The sequence below is a fragment of the Lepidochelys kempii genome, chromosome 6, assembly GCF_965140265.1.
Source record: "Lepidochelys kempii isolate rLepKem1 chromosome 6, rLepKem1.hap2, whole genome shotgun sequence".
In the NCBI taxonomy this organism is placed as follows: Eukaryota; Metazoa; Chordata; order Testudines; family Cheloniidae; genus Lepidochelys; species Lepidochelys kempii.
The window spans coordinates 7,676,346-7,693,917 of record NC_133261.1 but is presented as its reverse complement, the minus strand read 5'-3'; the positions used below and the strand labels follow the sequence as shown (position 1 = coordinate 7,693,917).

General features: G+C 45.9%; 1 pseudogene; it reads left to right on the top strand.

Moving 5' to 3' along the window:
• The first annotated feature begins 4,107 nt into the window (after positions 1 to 4,107).
• Positions 4,108 to 17,572, top strand: part of LOC140912874 (up-regulator of cell proliferation-like) — a 74,523-nt pseudogene continuing 61,058 nt past the window's right edge.

Sequence of the window (17,572 nt, the reverse complement as noted above, 5' to 3'; positions counted from 1 at the left end):
GAGGCAGGGAGAGGGGAGTCTGCTGCTGTCTGAACTTACAAGACAGCATGCTGACATGCTCTCATCCCCCCCCCCAAACCCACTCTCTCTCCCCCCACATACACACAACACACTCCCTGTCACACTCCACCCAACACCACCCCATTTGAAAAGCATGTTGCAGCCACTTGCATGCTGGGATAGCTACCACAATGCACTGCTCTGTGGCCGTTGCAAGAGCTGCCGTTGTGCTGGCATTGTGAACACACAGCAGCACTTTCCCTGCAGCGCTCTCTGAGGGGCACTGCAGCTCCTGGAGCTGTACATCTGACAGTGTAGACATAGCCTAAGTTACATCAGTGAAACTTTCTTTATTCAAGACAAGGGCAGATTCAGGACCTGAGTATTACATAGTAGGAAGTAATTACTTTAGAATAGGCTGTAAACACAGATAAATGATTGGCATGTATGTTGAGTGTTTAAACTGAGTCTCTCCCCCCCAAATAAGAATCTGTTGAAGACAATTAAACTGCTATATTTAGAGCATGACTGTCATTTACTCTCCCTATTGTGCATTAAGAAATTAGGATTCTTGTTTTAATGTAATCACGCATAAGAAACAACAGAAAACCATTTACAGTTAAACAAAATAAACTTGGGAACAGACTTTTTTGTGGTGGCTTATTTATTTTGAAATGTTGCCTTGAAACTTTTTGTTTTATTTAGCCCTGAGAGGAAGGATAGTGGGTGAGGTCAGCAAACATTTCAGGAGATGTGATGCTTCCAAAGTACAAACCCAAGATCCCAAGCAATACAGGACCCCTTAACATTTAAATGAGCCCTTCTGAGAGGCCTGATGCTGATAAGAACGACTGACCTCATGAAAAATGGGCTTTGTTTTCTCATTTAAACAGTGAGAACATTTCATGGAGCCCTGAGCTCTCACTTGGGGAGGGGGTGGGGGGGTGGAGACCCAATGCGGCACAAGTTAGTAACCGCTGTGGTGGGATAGGCAGGGCCAGCTGTGGAGTCAATGGAGCAACCCCCAGGTGAAGCAGTTCAACCCCAACCCAAAGACTGGATTTTCCACAGTTACAAGGGAAATTAGATAACTATACACACATACACACAAACAGACCGAAATATGTAGGGTTAGAAATCCCCAGTAACAACACTGATGGCCCAAACTCTCTGTAGTGACCCCAACCCGTGACACTCCCTCTCTGTGTCCCTTCTCGGCAGTGGGGCTGTGAGTGTAGCTGGATTGGGCAGTGGCTCCGTCTACTGTCCCACGGGGGAATCTCTTCTCTTCATTGCCACATGCCACGCAGTTGCCGTACTCTATCTGTCAGCCCAGCTGCTCAGTGGATTTGCCCATGTCACCCGGTTTCAATTGTTCCTTTCCACATAGAATCATAGGACTGGAAGGGACCTTGAGAGATCATCAAATCCAGGGGTTCTCAACCTTTTTCTTGCTGTGGCCCCATTCAACATCCTATAAGAACAAGAGGGCCCGGCAGGGGGTAAGCGTGGGCTCCAGGCCAGGGGGACACACTTGGGCATAGGCATAGTTTTACTTCAATTTTTTTTTGGTGGCGGGGGGGTAAGGAAGGCCTGGCATGGCTCATCCCAGCTCCACACAGCAGGGTCCAGGGAGGATGTGCCATCTCCACCCCCTGACTCGCTCAGGAGGGCACCCAGCTTGTCTGGGCTCTGGGGGGATGCAACCAAAAATGTAACTGAAAGGGGGGACTCAGTTCAAAAAGTTTGAAAACCGCTCAGGTGCGGGCAGGAGGTTAGTTAGGGGCTGTGTGAAATGAGGGGAGTAGCTCAGGGTACAGGGAGGGGATAGCTAAGGGCTGTGTATGGGCAGGGGGTAGCTCAGGGTGCAGGCAGGGGGTAGCTATGGGCTGTATGCAGGCAGGGGGGCTTCCAGTGCAATGCCCAGCTTCAGGGGCAAGTCACTGGGACTCCTGGCTTCAGCCTCCCTGCTGCTCCTGGCTTGTGGGGGAGGGGAGGTTTGTCGGCTCGAGCACCGCGTTGCTCCTGGCTTGGAGGGGGTGTGGGGACCCTGCCGGCTTCAGCCCCACCTAGCTTCTGGCTGTGCCACTCCTGGCTTGTGGGGGATGGGGAGGGCACCGCGGGCTTCAGCCCCGCGCCGCTCCTAACTAGAGCAGGGGGCCCACTGGCTTCAGACCCGCACCGCTCCTGGCTTAGGGGGAAGGGGGGGGCAGGCTTCAGCACTGGGGCTCCAGGTTTCAGCCGTGGGGCTCCGCGGCCCCCCTGAAAGGGCTCACTGACCCCCAGCTGAGAACCACTGATCTAATCCAGTCCCCTGCACTCATGGCATGACTAAGCATTATCTAGATCCTCCCGGACAGGTGTTTGTCTAACCTACTCTTAAAAATCTCCACTGATGGAGATTCCAGAACCCCTCAGGCAATTTATTTCAGTGCTTAACCACCCTGACAGGAAGTTAGCCATTGATAGCTACTCTCTGGGAATGGTTTTCCACCAGTTTTGCACGCATCTTATAGTAGCTCCATCTAAGTTGTCTTTCCCTAGTTTGTTTATGAGAAGGTCAGGTGAGACTGCATCAAAAGCCTTACTACCGTCAACATATACCACATCTACAGCTTCTCCCCATCCACAAGGCTCGTTACCCTGTCAAAGAAAGCTATCTGGTTGGTTTGACACGATTTGTTCTTGACAAATCCATGCTGACTATTACTTATCACCTGATTATCTTCCAGATGTTTGCAAATTTAGAGCTTAATTATTTGCTCCATTATCTTTCCAGGTACAGAAGTTAAGCTGACTGGTCTGTATTTCCCCAGGTTGTCCTCATTTCCCTTTTTATAGATGCCCATTTCCAGTCTTCTGCAATCTCTCCCGTTTTCCATGACTTTTCAAAGATAATCACTAATGGCTCAGATATCTCCTCAGTCAGCTTCTTGAGTATTCTAGGATACATTTCATCAGGCCCTGGTGACCTGAAGACATCTAATTGGTCTAAATTTTTTACTTGTTCTTTTCCTATTTTATCCTCGGATCCCACCTCATTTTCACTGGCATTCAGTATACTAGATGTCCAATTACCACTAACCCTCTTCTTGAACACTGAAACAAAGAAGTCATTAAGCACCTCTGCCATTTCCACATTTTCTGTTATTGTTTTTTCCCTCTTCATTGAGTAATGGGCCTACCCTGTCCTTGATCTTCCTCTTGCTTCTAACGTATTTGTAGAATGTTTTCTTGTCACCCTTTAAGTCTCTAGCTATGATCTGTTTTGTTCCTTGGCCTTTCTCGTTTTGTCCCTACATACTTGTGTTATTTATGTTCATCCTTTGTCGTAATTTGACCTAGTTTCCACTTTACGTACAACAATTTTTTGATTTTTAGATCATTGAGGATCTCCTGGTTAAGCCAGCATGGTCTCTGGCTATACTTCCTATCTTTCCTATGCAGTGGAATAGTTTGCTTTTAGGCCTTGTAGTGGGGCAACTGCCCCACTCCAGTAAAACAGGGGTTAAAAGCATCCCTGGAGAGGGCTGTGGCTGGGCTAGGCTGATTTGGGAAGCAGCCACAGCTGTGGCCAGCTCAATCAGGGTCCAGCTGGCCCTTATAAGAGGGCTTGGGGCCAGAAGTGAGAGGAGTATCACTCTAGCCCTGGAGGGAGAAGGGCAAGGTGCCTGGGAGCAATGTACCTGAAGTGGAGCAGTGCTGGGGAAGGGCAAAGGGAGCTGGGGAGCAGCAGCCTGGTTAAATCCCCAGGCTGAGGCCTTGTTGAAGGCCTAAGAAAGGTACTGGGGAGGCAGAGGGGCAGCCTGGGGATAGGCAAAGGCAGCAGGTCCTACCCCCTCGCCAATGATGAGTAGCCATTACAGACTGCAGTCTGCCCCAGTGAGCAGGGGCTAGATGATGACTGGCAGTAGCCACTGAGGCAAGGTGGGTTTAGAGGGTTGGGGGTTCCCCTGGGAGGGGAGACCCAGAGTGTGGGGGTACAGCTAGGGGGCAGCACCCCAAGGTAAAAGGGCACTGAGGTCCAGGAGGGATATGGGGGCCCTAAGGCAGGCAAGACACCAGCCTGCAGAGGGGGCTCCCAGTGCTGAAGAGCTAACTTCCAAGATGACCAGCAGGAGGCGCTATGCCGGTGAGCCTTCGCCTTGCTACAGGCAAGTAAAAATGTCTCTGGAAAACTGCCAACTCTTGAACTGTTTTTCCCTTTAGACTTGCTACCCAGGGATCTTACCTACCAACTCCCTGAATTTTCTTAAGTCAGCCTTCTTGAAAGGCAGCACCTTGCACAGACACATTGAATGTTGCCTGACATTATCAAGCTCTTTTTGAAATTCCTCACAATCCACCCAAACAAAAGAATGCGGTGGCCCGGGCAAGTTTTCCTATCTCAAGTTTTTAGTCCATTATTCCAGGTCAATAATAAACACAGAGAACACGACCAATCCTAGTGTTGCCACTCAGGGCCTCCCACTCTCCAGGTGATCATTAATTCCCACCTCTCCCCATCCAATTCTTACACCTCACATATGGGCTCTGTCTCTCCGCTGCTCCCAGCACTGGGCTCTTCTCCCCTCCTGCTGCTGCACTGAGGCTCTCCGGCCTCCCTCCTTGGGACGGCTCAGGTCTCACTTCCCACAGCTCGGCCTGGGGGTGATGGGGCAACAGGTCTCCTGGGGCAGGGACGCTGCAGGGGCTTGGGTGACCAGATGTCCCAATATTCAGGGCTTTTTCTTCTATAGGTGCCTATTACCCCACACACACACTCTGTCCCGATTTTTCAAACTTGCTATCTGGGCACCCTAGCAGGGGCTGGGGCTGCAGTGCAAGCAGCCCCATCGTGCGAGTTCCCCACCCCAGGGCAGAGGGGCCCAGCTGGGCTGATTTGGGGGGAGGGGGGGCAGGGGGAAGCAGCAACAGTTCCTGTAATCTGACCTTTCCCACACCCTCCCCCCACAAATCTCCCCATGGGTCTTCTACTAACCCCTCCAAATCCTCTCTACTCCCCTGAATCCGCCTCCTGACACCCTGCCTCGCCCTGCACCTCCTGCCCTTCAGTCACCCCCAAAAAGCCTTTTCCCCCTCCTGTCCCTCATGCCCCCTGAACTGCCACCTGCCGCCTCCTGCTTCCATCTCCTTCGCTTGCCCTTTGGACGGCACCCGCCCCATTCTGCTCCCTGCCCTGAAGCAAACAACCCCCCGCCCTTTGGCTTGATAACACCCCTCCCCTGCTCCAACCTCTGTGCCCCCAGCCCCAAACGGCATGGGGCTGGGAGGAGGAGAAAGTCCTTGCCTGCTAATAAAGCCAGTTTGTGCCCCACAGCCCTGCCTTGGGGAGGGAGGGAGTCAGCCTGAACTTCTCCCCCTCCCCAACACTGACCCCTGTAAACTGCCCCTGAACTTCCCCCTCCTCAACAATCCCCTCAACTCTGCCCCCCAAATCTACCCCATGCCTGGACTCTGCCCCTCCCCCATCCTGGCCCCCTCCTCAGTCCCCCTAATGAGCCCTGTATGAACCCCCAACCCCCTCTGCTCCCCTGAACCCACCTCCTGACCCCTGCAGCCCCTCCTGCACCTCAGCCCCCCTGAACTGCCCCCTCCCTTCCCTAGTGACCCCCAGCTCCACAGGGTGACTCTGCTGTGTCGGTTTAACTGTCACCCCAGGACATGCCAAGCTCCCCTCCCCCCTTACAGCCACCTGGGCCCTCATTAGCCTCGGGGGTGGGAGCTAATTTGCACAGAGGATAATGGAGCAGCCAATCAGGGGCTGGCCTGGGTGCCGGGGGGGCTATAAAGGGCTCCTCAGGGCTTGCAGACCCCTGGGCAGGGCTGTGGCTGTGCTGGGAGCCCAGGCTGCAGGGTCAGGGAGGGGTCTGGGCCCAGCCCCAGAGCCGGCAGGGGAAGCGGGAGGCTCTGGTGCTGCGCAGGGTGGGGCAAGAGCTGGGTACAAGAGGCCCCAGTCACTGCAGCTCCCCCTCTGTGGGGCTCCAGGGGAGAGGTCTGGAGCATTTGTCACACGCTTGGGATCCCCCCTGTAAGGGAGGACAAACTGGGCTTCATTCATACCCCAGTCTCAGTCATAATGCTGGGGTAACAGCGGGGGCCCCTTTCATAAAACAGCTCATTATTTTTAGCTCTTTGTTTCATGGGTTGCAAGCCTCCCACATTCTCATTCAGTGAAAGAGAGCCGTCCCCTCCTGCTGCCATTGACCCCCGTCTCTCTGACTGCTACCGACACGGCCTGGCCTGGGAATGTGAAGGAACGTCTCCGAACTGAGAGAAGACACGCTCAGAAACATACAGTCCTCTGTTTTGGAGAGCGAGAGGCTGGAGAGACACAGACACACCCTCAGTTCACTGATCTTTCATGTTAATAACAGTTTGAAGAACATCCATCCAGTCTAGAAGAAAGGTTTGCACTCTCCGAGCAGCTCAGCACAGGGGATGGGGGCGCTGGGGCAGTAAAAAGGCTCCAGGGAGCCCTGAACCTCGGTGGCTCCTGCTGGGGTGCCCAGGCACAACGGGGCACAGCTCGGTAACTGCTGGGGTGGGAGAGGCTGTAACAGCACTGAGGGAAGCTGAATGCAGGGGGATTTCTAGTTAAAAGGGAAGTTAGAGTTATTACAGTAAATGTGTAGGGAGAAAGAAAAGGAGTACTTGTGGCACCTTAGAGACTAACCAATTTATTTGAGCATCAGCTTTCATGAGCTACAGCTCACTTCATCGGATGCATACCGTGGAAACTGCAGCAGACTTTATATACACACAGAGATCATGAAACAATACCTCCTCCCACCCCACTGTCCTGCTGGAAATAGCTTATCTAAAGTGATCATCAAGTTGGGCCATTTCCAGCACAAATCCAGGTTTTCTCACCCTCCACCCCCCCACACAAACTCACTCTCCTGCTGGTAATAGCCCACCCAAAGTGACAACTCTCTTCACAATGTGCATGATAATCAAGGTGGGCCATTTTCTGCACAAATCCAGGTTCTCTCATCCCCTCACCCCCCTCCAAAAACCACACACGCAAACTCACTCTCCTGCTGGCAATAGCTCATCCAAACTGACCGCTCTCCAAGTTTAAATCCAAGTTTAACCAGAACGTCGGGGGGGTGGGTAGGAAAAAACAAGGGGAAATAGGCTACCTTCCATAATGACGTAGCCACTCCCAGTCTCTCTTTATTGTTGTGACCCCCCCCCTCCAACAGGGCCACAGACCCCCCAGTTGAGAACCACTGTGGTAGAATAGATCCCTGTCAGCTGAAAGATCTGAGGCTTTGTCTTCACTGCAGAGTTAACCTGAGTTTTCTACACTCAGTTACTGGGCTTGAGTCAGCCTCTCTCACATGAGAAGAGCCGCACTGTGAATAAACAGGTGAAGGTCCTGCTGTTTCCAGACTGGCACTGCACTCACTCAGGTGGGGCACTGAGACTTTTAGGAGCTCATCCCAAGGCTCTTTGCCCAGCAGTGAGCTGAGCCACTGTATGGATTCTTTCCCAGTGGATGGTGGGAGAACTTGTCTGTCCTTTCTTGGGACACAGGGGGAAGAGTGGGAAGGCATTGGAGAATTAGAAGCACTCAAGTGCAGCTAGCGTGCATCCATACTACAGAAAGATCATGTTAGCTGGTGAGTTGTGCTAACTTAGGCTTTAGCCTGTGCCCCGAGGGGCCAGCTCACTTGAGTTATTAGCAGCACATCTTAAGGGTTTTTCTGTGTGGACAGGAGTCGAGTTAGGGCAATGCATGAGGTGTAGCTCGAGTTAACTCGGCATCTCCTTTTGAATCTGAGCGATATTATCTGCAGAATACAATGAAAATAGTTCACTCTCACAAGCCCCATTCACACCTGGCAGTGCCAATCTCTTCTAACCATGTTCACTGCCACTACAGAACAAAGGGCGATAAGAGGACATTGTCTTGGGGAAGGTCTGTCTCCTCCGGCTCTCTGGTTTGTTGAAAGTCTAATTCCAACTTGGGATTTATGCCACCTTTCTCCCACAGCTTTGGGGCTCGCAGAGTCTGTGATTCCTGATTTAATACCTCCATCAAGATAAACAGAAGAGAAATAAGTTATTTAATGACTAATTCTCTTCAATCACATCCTGTTTTGTATGTGTTTGTTTTATTCAATACACTGCACCTGCCGCCAGGGCCGGCCCACAACATTTTGGCACCTCAGGCATTAGGGTGACCAGATGTCCCAACTTTATAGGGCCAGTGCCGACTTTTGGGTCTTTTTCTTATATGGGTTCCTATTACCCCCCCACCCCCTCTCCTGATTTTTCACATTTGCTGTCTGGTCACCCTATCAGGCGGGGAGCTCAAATGACACCCCCATGCCCCCTTGCTTGGGCCAAAACTTTGAAAGGTCTCAATTCTGCCTTCTTTCTGTTCTACTCCGCCCGTGGTACTGCTCTGCTACCTACCCCAATAAAGGAGAACTAACAACTTTAAATGCCTTGTTCAAAAATTGTCAGTACACTTTACTATGCAGACAAGAAAAGTTACATTTGCTGTTCAGGCATTTGAAAGTTAACACTGGCATTTTGATGTTTGAATAATCAAAGTGGTGCTTCCGTGCCTTCTTAGTTGCAGAGATTTGAACTGCTTCTGCTTCCTCAAGGTCCACAGTCTGGGCCAACTCATACTCTATTGAGATGGTTGCAAGGCCGACTAGCCTCTCCTGGGTCATTGTGGAGCGTAGATGTGATTTTACTAATTTCAGCTTGGAGAAGCTGTGTTCTCCACTGGCAGCTGTTACAGGAAGTGTTAGAAGTATGCACAGAGCCACAAAATAATTTGGAAAGATGGTGGTCATCTTATTTGTGCACGTATATTCCAGAACAGCCTTTGGAGTTGATCCTGTTGAATGTATCTGAAAAGGGCTTTCAGTTCATCACCTATATCACTTGCATCAATATCGCACATGTCGTCATGTGTCAACACGGTCTCTAGTGCCCTGCATTGCTGGTTTAGGTCTTCTTCAGGTACAGTGAGGAGTACAGTACAGTGAGGAGGGAACATCCTACAACATCCCAAATATGCTGCTGTGATCCTTGAGCTGCATGAAACGTTCTGCAACGGATTGTATCGCACAGTCTAGCACCCGGTTAAAGAATTCAGCTTTGAATTGTTGTTTGGGGTCTCTTATGAGATTCTCCCGTGCCTCATATACAAAATGTCGTCTTCTTTGGTGACTCTTGTATTCTTGAATGGGTGGGGAAATAGCTTCAGTGTGAAGCTCCTCTACCCATTTCTGCGCACTCTTCAGAACGTTTTGAAATCCCTCATCTGGCCGGAAGGAGTGTAGGTGGCTGCAGCGGCAGAGGAGCCAGCCACCAGAGCTGGAGACAGGGGAGGTTGAGGGGGAGTTCTGCTGGAGGAGAAGGACTGAGGTGAGAAGGGAAAGACAGACACAGAGGCAGCAGTGGTGGTGACCCAAGCGGTGGAGGACACAATGAAAAACTCATGTTTTCTTCCACACTATGGATAGAGACCTCTTTAATGTTTTTAATGAAGTAAATACTCATGGGAACTGTGCGCTCATGGGAGACTTTAACTTCCCAGATATAGACTGGAGGACAAGTGCTAGTAAAAATAATAGGGTTCAGATTTTAATAGATGCGATAGCTGATGAATTCCTTCATCAAGTAGTTGCTGAACCAACAACTGGGGATGTCATTTTAGATTTGGTTTTGGTAAGTTGTGAGAACCTCCTAGAAGAAATGGTTGTAGGGGACACCCTTGGTTCCAGTGATCATGAGCCAATTCACCTTAACCTGAAGGGAAGGATAACAAAAAATAGATCTGTGAGTAGGGTTTTTGATTTCAAAAGGGCTAACTTTAAAAAAATGAAGGCCATTAGTTAGGGAAGTGGATTGGACTGAAGAACTTATGGATCTAAAGGCAGAGGAGGCCTGGGATTCCTGCAAGTCAAAGTTGCAGAAGCTGTCAGAAGCCTGCATCCCAAGAAAGGGGAAAAAATTCATAGGCAGGATTTGTAGACCAAGCTGGATGAGCAAGCATCTCAGAGAGGTGATTAGGACAAAGCAGAAAGTATACAGGGAGTGGAAGATGGGAGGGATCAGCAAGGAAAGCTACCTTATTGAGGTTCGAACATGTCGGGATAAAGTGAGAAAGGCTAAAAGCCATGTAGAGTTGGAGCTTGCAAAGGGAATTAAAACAAATAGTAAAAGGTTCTATAGCCATATAAATAAGAAGAAAACAAAGAAAGAAGAAGTGGGACAGTTAAACACTGAGGACTGAGTGGAAGTTAAGGGTAATCATAGGATATCTAGGCATGGCCCAATATCTAAACAAGTACTTTGCCTTTGTCTTTAATGAGGCTAATGAGGATCTTAGGGTAATGGTAGCATGACAAATGGGAATGAGGCTATGGAGGTAGAGATTACCATATCCGAGGTAGAAGCCAAACTTGTACAGCTGAATGGGACTAAATGGGGGGCCCAGATAATCTTCATCCAAGAATATTAAAGGAATTGGCACATGAAATTGCAAGTCCATTAGCAAGAATTTTTAATGAATTTGTAAACGCAGGGGTTGTACCACATGACTGGAGAATTGCTAACATAGTTCCTATTTTTAAGAAAGGAAAACAAGTGATCCGGGTAACTACAGGCCTGCTAGTTTGACATCTGTAGTATAGAAAAAAATTTGAAGGAGAAAGTAGTTAAGGACATTGAGGTCAATGGTAAATGGGACAAAATACAACATGGTTTTACAAAAGGTAGATCGTGCCAGACCAACCTGATCTCCTTCCTTGAGACAGTAACAGATTTTTTAGACAAAGGAAACACAGTGGATCTAATTTAGCTAGATTTCAGTAAGGCATTTGTTATGGTGCTACATGGGGAATTATTAGTTCAAGAATACTAATTATTACAGAGGGTCCTACTGAAAGGTGAACTGTCAAGCTGGAGGGAGGTTACCAGTGGAGTTCCTCAGGGATCGGTTTTGGGACCAATCTTATTTAATCTTTTTATTACTGACCTCGGCACAAAAAGTGAGTGTACACTAATAATGTTTGTGTGTGACACAAAGCTGGAAGGTATTGCCAATTCAGAGAAGGACCGGGATATCATACAGGAAGACCTGAATGACCTTGTAAACTGGAGTAATAGTCATAGGATGAAAATTAATAGTGAGAAGTGTAAGGTCATGCATTTAGGGATTAATAACAAGAATTTTAGTTATAAGCTGGAGATGCATCAATTGGAAGTAACAGAGGAGGAGAAGGCCCTTGGAGGATTGGTTGACCGCAGGATGACTATGGGCCACCAATGTGATATGGCCGTGAAGAAAGCTAATGCGGTTTTGGCATGCATCAGGCGAGGTATTTCCAGTAGAGATAAGGAGGTGTTAGTACCGTTCTACAAGGCACTGGTGAGACCTCATCTGGAAGACTGTGTGCAGTTCTGATCTCCCATGTTTAAGAAGGATACAGGAACAGGTACAGAGAAGAGCTACTAGGATGATCCGAGAAATGGAAAACCTGTCTTATGAAAGGAGACTCAAGGAGCTTGGCTTCTTTAGCCTAACCAAAAGAAGGCTGAGGGAACATGTGATTGCTCTCTATAAATACATCAGAGGGATAAATACCATGGAGGGAGAGGAATTCTTTAAGCTCAGTACCAATGTGGACACAAGAACAAATGGATACTGTGGAAGAAGACAAGTTCTTACTTTTAGTTTGCATGCAACAAGTTAGAGACAGTTTTATTTTTAGGCAATTGCAAGAAGGAAGACAGCCGTTTGGACAGGGTGTCTGTTTTTATGCAAATTTTTAAAGTATAAACAATGTAAAGCAAGTATTTATACCTTTTTATTACATAAAGCTCTGCTTTGTCTATACATTTTTTATATTGTATTTGTTTTTAACATGTTTTTGCTACAATTACATTTTATTGTTCTTTTAAGGCAAGGTTTTTGCTTTGCAATTTTTGTACGCTTACTCCAGTTTTGACTTTAGAAGCTTTGAATTCTTAGGGGTTAGAGTTACACTGACTTTTTCTTTTTTTTTTTTTTAACAGAACTAAGATGGCTGCACTTAAATGACCTTTTTTACTTTCACACTCCCCTCTTCAGTGCTTTTAGCACAACCATCATTTTTAAACTTTTATTTTTATTAGAGCTTGTATTTTTGATATTAGATTAAAAGGATCAGCTCCATAACTTTTGGTTGGATGTAACGATAATGCATAATTAGTATGAACATGAAAAGTATTTTTGTTGTTCTGTTTTTTATAACAACAATAACATATTTTTAATTAAACAAAAACAATACAAACATTAATGTGTTTAGTGTAATAATATGCTAGAGTTATTTTGTAGCCTTAGTTACATAGCACAATATTATAATTAGTCCATAAGATAAATGCTTTATAGATGATATGAAAGGCATGTTTGTTAATTTGATATATATTTTGAAGCACATAGATTTGGCCTTGTATTTTAGAGATTTTTTGAACCTTTGGTAGGAGTGAGTGTAGGTTTTGGAATTGGTCGGGTATTAAGGTGGTTTAATGAAAGGGTATTTGAAGCCTAAGATTTAATTATAGGATTTTATTTGCAGGCCAATAGATAAGGATTTTTTGCAGCAATGGTGAAATTAAAATGTATGTTTTGCAAATGGTGACCTTAACGTTTACACAGCTGTAACGAGCTTGGAAGAGCAGGTGTTTTGTTAGGGTGGGTGTTTGTTTTCTACTTTTTTAACAAATGCTGTTAGAAACAGTGACAAATTTTATTTTAGCTTTAGCTTTTGTACGCACTGAGGCTGTGGGGGCTTTAAAGGCCAAAAATGTTTACTGGCTTTTTATTTTTATGTAAACATTCATAGAATATCATAGAATCATAGAATATCAGGGTTGGAAGGGACCCCAGAAGGTCATCTAGTCCAACCCCCTGCTCAAAGCAGGACCAATTCCCAGTTAAATCATCCCAGCCAGGGCTTTGTCAAGCCTGACCTTAAAAACCTCTAAGGAAGGAGATTCTACCACCTCCAAAGGGAACGCATTCCAGTGTTTCACCACCCTCTTAGTGAAAAAGTTTTTCCTAATATCCAATCTAAACCTCCCCCACTGCAACTTGAGACCATTACTCCTCGTTCTGTCATCTGCTACCATTGAGAACAGTCTAGAGCCATCCTCTTTGGAACCCCCTTTCAGGTAGTTGAAAGCAGCTATCAAATCCCCCCTCATTCTTCTCTTCTGCAGGCTAAACAATCCCAGCTCCCTCAGCCTCTCCTCATAACTCATGTGTTCCAGTCCCCTAATCATTTTTGTTGCCCTTCGCTGGACTCTCTCCAATTTATCCACATCCTTCTTGAAGTGTGGGGCCCAAAACTGGACACAGTACTCCAGATGAGGCCTCACCAATGTCGAATAGAGGGGAACGATCATGTCCCTCGATCTGCTCGCTATGCCCCTACTTATACATCCCAAAATGCCATTGGCCTTCTTGGCAACAAGGGCACACTGCTGACTCATATCCAGCTTCTCGTCCACTGTCACCCCTAGGTCCTTTTCTGCAGAACTGCTGCCTAGCCATTCGGTCCCTAGTCTGTAGCTGTGCATTGGGTTCTTCCGTCCTAAGTGCAGGACCCTGCACTTATCCTTATTGAACCTCATCAGATTCCTTTTGGCCCAATCTTCCAATTGGTCTAGGTCCTTCTGTATCCTATCCCTCCCCTCCAGCGTATCTACCACTCCTCCCAGTTTAGTATCATCCGCAAATTTGCTGAGAGTGCAATCCACACCATCCTCCAGATCATTTATGAAGATATTGAATAAAACCGGCCCCAGGACCGACCCCTGGGGCACTCCACTTGATACCGGCTGCCAACTAGACATGGAGCCATTGATCACTACCCGTTGAGCCCGACAATTTAGCCAGCTTTCTACCCACCTTATGGTGCATTCATCCAGCCCATACTTCCTTAACTTGCTGACAAGAATACTATGGGAGACCGTGTCAAAAGCTTTGCTAAAGTCAAGAAACAATACATCCACTGCTTTCCCTTCATCCACAGAACCAGTAATCTCATCATAAAAGGCGATTAGATTAGTCAGGCATGACCTTCCCTTGGTGAATCCATGCTGGCTGTTCCTGATCACTTTCCTCTCATGCAAGTGCTTCAGGATTGATTCTTTGAGGACCTGCTCCATGATTTTTCCAGGGACTGAGGTGAGGCTGACTGGCCTGTAGTTCCCAGGATCTTCCTTCTTCCCTTTTTTAAAGATTGGCACTACATTAGCCTTTTTCCAGTCATCCGGGACTTCCCCGGTTCGCCACGAGTTTTCAAAGATAATGGCCAGTGGCTCTGCAATCACAGCCGCCAATTCCTTCAGCACTCTCGGATGCAACTCGTCCGGCCCCATGGACTTGTGCACGTCCAGCTTTTCTAAATAGTCCCTAACCGCCTCTATCTCCACAGAGGGCTGGCCATCTCTTCCGCATTTTGTGATGCCCAGCGCAGCAGTCTGGGAGCTGACCTTGTTAGTGAAAACAGAGGCAAAAAAAGCATTGAGTACATTAGCTTTTTCCACATCCTCTGTCACTAGGTTGCCTCCCTCATTCAGTAAGGGGCCCACACATTCCTTGGCTTTCTTCTTGTTGCCAACATACCTGAAGAAACCCTTCTTGTTACTCTTGACATCTCTGGCTAGCTGCAGCTCCAGGTGCGATTTGGCCCTCCTGATAACATTCCTACATGCCCGAGCAATATTTTTATACTCTTCCCTGGCCATATGTCCAACCTTCCACTTCTTGTAAGCTTCTTTTTTATGTTTAAGATCCGCTAGGATTTCACCATTAAGCCAAGTTGGTCGCCTGCCATATTTACTATTCTTTCGACTCATCGGGATGGTTTGTCCCTGTAACCTCAACAGGGATTCCTTGAAATACAGCCAGCTCTCCTGGACTCCTTTCCCCTTCAAGTTAGTCCCCCAGGGGATCCTGGCCATCCGTTCCCTGAGGGAGTCGAAGTCTGCTTTCCTGAAGTCCAGGGTCCGTATCCTGCTGCTTACCTTTGTTCCCTGCGTCAGGATCCTGAACTCAACCAACTCATGGTCACTGCCTCCCAGATTCCCATCCACTTTTGCTTCCCCCACTAATTCTACCCGGTTTGTGAGCAGCAGGTCAAGAAAAGCACCCCCCCTAGTTGGCTCCTCTAGCACTTGCGCCAGGAAATTGTCCCCTACGCTTTCCAAAAACTTCCTGGATTGTCTAACATTGGGTGTTATTTTAGGAGCACTGACAACAAATTGGCTCGGCATACCAGGGGAATTATTTTTTTTAATATTACCGTGAATTGTTTCATGTTCTATGCATTGTTTTTACGGACCCGGCAGGATTTGGTATGTGGGAGCCCACACCCCTTTCACTGGCCCGTAGGCTTGGCAGGAGCACTGCGAGTGCCTGCAACTTTACCCTGAAAACGTTTAAGTTTGTTTTTACGGCCACAGATCAGATAGCACTTTTGAAGCACGAGTAAGGGCAGTGGGCCAGGCCTGGTGCTTAAAGTCACTGTGAATGGCCATTAGCTGGTTATTTAGGAAATTTGGAACATGCCAGATTTTATTGCAATTTTTTTTGCCTTAGTGATATTTAATACCATTTTTATTAACAGCTTTTGGGTTATTAACCTAAGGGCGGAGATAACATGTAATTTATCCATTTCAGCTTGCCCTTGGGTTAACTGTGCTTCAGTCATAAGACTAGTGGCCTTTTTTAGCTGCTCTGATTTTTTATTATGTTGTTGGCTTTTATAAATGTTTTCAATTGCTGCTGCACTATTGGCCCCACTTGACAGGTGTTTGACCCAATATTTTTTTAGAGGAGACACGGGCGCTTTGCTCTGCTAACCTAATGGCAGCTTTTTTGGAGCAGTTGGGATAGATATACGTGACCTGAAAGCTAAATAGGGGAAGAGTAAATTTTATAGTTTTTAATATAGCATTAATTACTATTACTTTAACACATTTCTTTTAGTAAAGTACCATATCAAATTTGTTGTTTATATAATTTAAAATACTTTTAAGAAGCATTGACATGAATAGCATAGGAGGGGGTATATTGCAATATGGTACAGATTAGGTTATTAATTACTGGGACTATTTTAGTACAGGTAAATTTTTGGTGGCAGAACACACCCTTTTTTAAATATGAATTTGGTTCTTTACTAATTGGGCAACCAAAAACAATAAGGACCTTTTTTATGACATATTATAGACCCCTAAGATGGCTTTTATATTAACCCCACTATAAAATCCACTAATTTTAATTTTAGATTTTTGAGGCTTATTTGTAGTGATATTGTATACTTTTCTTTTTATGGACTAGTTTGTTTTTTATTTAATTGTTTTCTTAGATAGGATATTTTGAACCTTTAACCTAATTTTTTAAACAATATTTAATTACATTATTAAAATGTGAAGGCCTTGGCCATTGGGTTTTATTAGAATATCTGATGTTGTTTGTATTTGGATGTGTTACGGGGGTAGAAGTATCACGGAGGGAATGGCAGGGGCAGTGGCAACAAGGCACCTTTGGTATTTGTTATTTGAAAGCGAATTAGGGAGGGCAATACATGCTGAAGGTACTTATTGAAAAACACAGGGCGCAGCCTTGGAATAAACCCCCAAACCCCATTAATACCACACTATTAAGCATGGATTTTACAAGGGTTTTTTTTTTTTTGCCAGTGTATAACGCTACGCCTTGTTTACCAGGGCCAGTTTTTAATGTTCTTTGTAGTTAGGAATTTTTGGACTTTGGCGGTTTTAGCAGAGTGAGCGGCTTTGTTTGTTTGTTTGTTTGTTTTGGAGCAATTGTGGTTTGGTACTGTGGAAGAAAATATATATATATATTAGTTTGAATGCAACAAGCCAAAAAGAGTTTATTTTTAAGCAATTGCAAGGGAAGAAATACAATGGATGAAGAATACCTTTGCCTTAGTAGTTTTTTAAAGTATAAACAATATAAAGCAGTATTTATACCCTTTGATTATATAAGATGGTGTCTTTGTTTATACTTTTTTGATATTTTATTTGTTTTTAAAATTTTTTGCTAACAATTACATTTTATTTTTATTTTAAGACAAGGTTAAACAGCTTTGTTTGCAGTTTTTTATACGCTTTACCAGGTCTGCCTTTACAAATTTTGCGTTATTATGGTTCTGCATTAGCCTGACTGTTGCTTTGTTTTTAAATCAACTGAGAGGCCGACATTTAATGTTTTTTAATTTTGTTTTTACACTCCCCCCCGCCTTTTGTGCATTTTTTAGCACAACTACCATTTTAAATTTTTTATTTTTATTAGATTTTGTATTTTTGATTTTAGATTAAATGGTTAGCCTTATCAACTGTGACTGGATATAACAACAAAGCATACTGTTTGAACATGAAAGGTATTTTTGTTATTACATTTTTTACAACAACATATTTTTAAACTACATGAAAACAGTATAAACATTACTGTTTTTATTGTAACAATCTGCTGGGGTTGATTTATAGCCTTAGTTACATAACACACTACATTATGATAGACACT